Source organism: Hyperolius riggenbachi, chromosome 3 (assembly GCF_040937935.1).
Source record: "Hyperolius riggenbachi isolate aHypRig1 chromosome 3, aHypRig1.pri, whole genome shotgun sequence".
NCBI lineage: Eukaryota > Metazoa > Chordata > Amphibia > Anura > Hyperoliidae > Hyperolius > Hyperolius riggenbachi.
Window position 1 is genome coordinate 190,833,129 of NC_090648.1, and position 2,369 is coordinate 190,835,497.

The window sequence follows — 2,369 nt, forward strand, 5'->3', positions numbered from 1 at the left end:
CACAAATATAAGTGTTACGGATAGTGCATATTGTGAACAAGTGCCAGAACGTAGGTGAAAAAGTGCCAAAATGTAGGTGAAAAAATGCTGTTAAAATAATTCTTACTAGCTATGTGTTTAATAGGCAATTTATTGGTAAGGTGTGAAAATATCAGCTAGGAGAAAACTTAGGAGAAATTGTGAATTGAATAAGGGACATTATTTTCACAATCACTAAAATAACATAAAATATTTTTGACATAAATACACAATGCACAAGGAAACCAAAAAGTTTTGGTCTTCATGAAGTATAATATAACATTTTATCAGATGTTGGAACATGAAAATCATTTTTTCTTACTTCACCTCACACACATATGGCAGAGTAAGATAGTCATGATATCACAGCTGTTAATTACGGCTGTCATTGGACACGCTATCAATTCACTTTCTACCCTGGGATTTGCTGGAATGATGCTTTCCATGGCACTTCACCTGCGGTAAAATCACTCTGAGCCTTGGCTATGTGGAAATCCCAGAAGTAACGCGCTCATTGTAGGGCCCACTAGGATGTAGACAATGGGCATCTTATTCAAGAAAGAAAAGTGTTGTAACTTCACATAAAAGCTGTCAGCCCGTCTGGTCCCCGGAGTGTCTTCTGACATAGCATCACTGACATAAGAGATGAAAGGGTAAAAATGTTACCAGAAACATAGTGTTGTATTTCAAACATCTTCCGTATCATAGTCTCATCATTTGTGAGCTATTATTGTGTCCAGTAAAAATTTGCAGCTGCGTATCCCACACAAGACTGCATCATGATCACAGCTTATCCATATCAGCAACATCGGATGTCTGTAACTCTTTTAGTAAATAAAAAAATATAATGAAACACACATACAGTGTATTGAATAGTGATCATGTGTGTAGTGTAAACTTTTTAGTTATTCTTGAGTTTTGTAGGCTTGCTACTGTATAAGATCTTCCTACCACAACCTCTGCAGTAGTTGGTAATCAGTGCAGGTAACCATGGGTGTCCACAGAAAATTTTCCAGGGGGGAGGGGGGAAGCCAAAAATATCCGAAATACGAGGGGTAAATTAAAAAAATGGGGGTAATAGTACATGCTCTGCGCAAAAAAATGGGCATGGCTATGGACCAGGATGTGGTTGTGATCATAGGTGGAGCCAAATTTACATGAACTTAGCAATGGTGGGACATTAGACTAGGACTATAGTAGGAATTAGATTGTGAATGCCTCCGACACAGGAGCCCCCCAGTTTAGGTAGTGACAGGTGCCCCCCCCCCCAGTGTACCTAGTTACAGGGCCCCCCAGTATAGGTAGTGACAGGTGCCCCCCAGTGTACGTAGTTACAGGGCCCCCAGTTTAGGTAGTGACAGGTGCCCCCCAGTTTATTTAGGGACAGGGACCCCCAGTGTAGGTAGTGACAGGTGCCCCCCACTCATGGTAGTTCCAGCAGCAAGCCCAGCATGAACGTCAGACCTCATAATCAGCCGGCGACCAGTGAGAGCGAGCGCACCATGCTCCGTGGACACCACGCTGCATATGCGGAAGTGATGTCACTTCCGTATATCAGTGTGGTGTCTGCGAGGTCCAAGCTCCCGCATTCACTGGTCACCGGCTGATCAGAGGTCTGATGCTGGGCTGCCTGGTCTGCTGCGACTTGGAAGCGGGGATGGCTGTGTGTGTGTGTGTGTGGGGGGGTTGCTGGCAGCCAGGGGCCCCCTTTTGCCAGACGTGCGGACGCCCATGCAGGTAACATTTGGTGCAGAGGCGTTGTCACTAGTGAGGGTTAAACATTACATGTTGCGGTGTACACCAGGTGAATAGGCTCACAAACACTTTCCCTACTGGCTACTCTAACCCAGAAGACCTTAAGTTCAAAGGTCATGCTGGGCATTATGGGCAAAAGTTCATCAACAGAACCCTATCCCTGGTTGTCATCAACAGTGCCATGGAATATGTTGGCTTTTATAAATTAATAAGAATAATAGTAATAATGCCCAGAAAAGCTTTAATCCCAGTGTCTAACAAACTACCAAACTAGGTCTTACATTAAACTTAGCATCAACAAAAAACAACATTTGTTCAGTGCTTTTCTCCCATAGGGCTCAAAGCGCATAGATATGTCTCAGATCAATACATGATGGCAGGTTAAGCTGTGTCACACAGGTAATAGTTGAAGGACAACAAAAGTGAGAAGAATATGAAGGCTGACATATTTATTTCCTTTTAAACAATACCAGTTGCCTGGCTGCCCTGTTTAGCTATTTGGCTGCAGTAGTGTCTGAATAACACCAGAAACAAGCATGCAGCTAATCTTGTCAGATCTGACAATAATGTCAGAAGCACCTAATATGCTGCATGCT

At 43.3% G+C, this 2,369-nt stretch overlaps 1 long non-coding RNA gene across 1 annotated transcript in view; it reads right to left on the reverse strand.

The window, feature by feature from the left end:
- Nucleotides 1-271: 271 nt before the first annotated feature.
- Nucleotides 272-2,369, reverse strand: part of LOC137561261 (uncharacterized) — a 52,918-nt gene continuing 50,820 nt past the window's right edge. Inside the window, exon 2 of the long non-coding RNA XR_011029955.1 lies at nt 272-651. This is a non-coding gene — a long non-coding RNA (uncharacterized lncRNA). The remainder of the gene's footprint in view (nt 652-2,369) is intronic.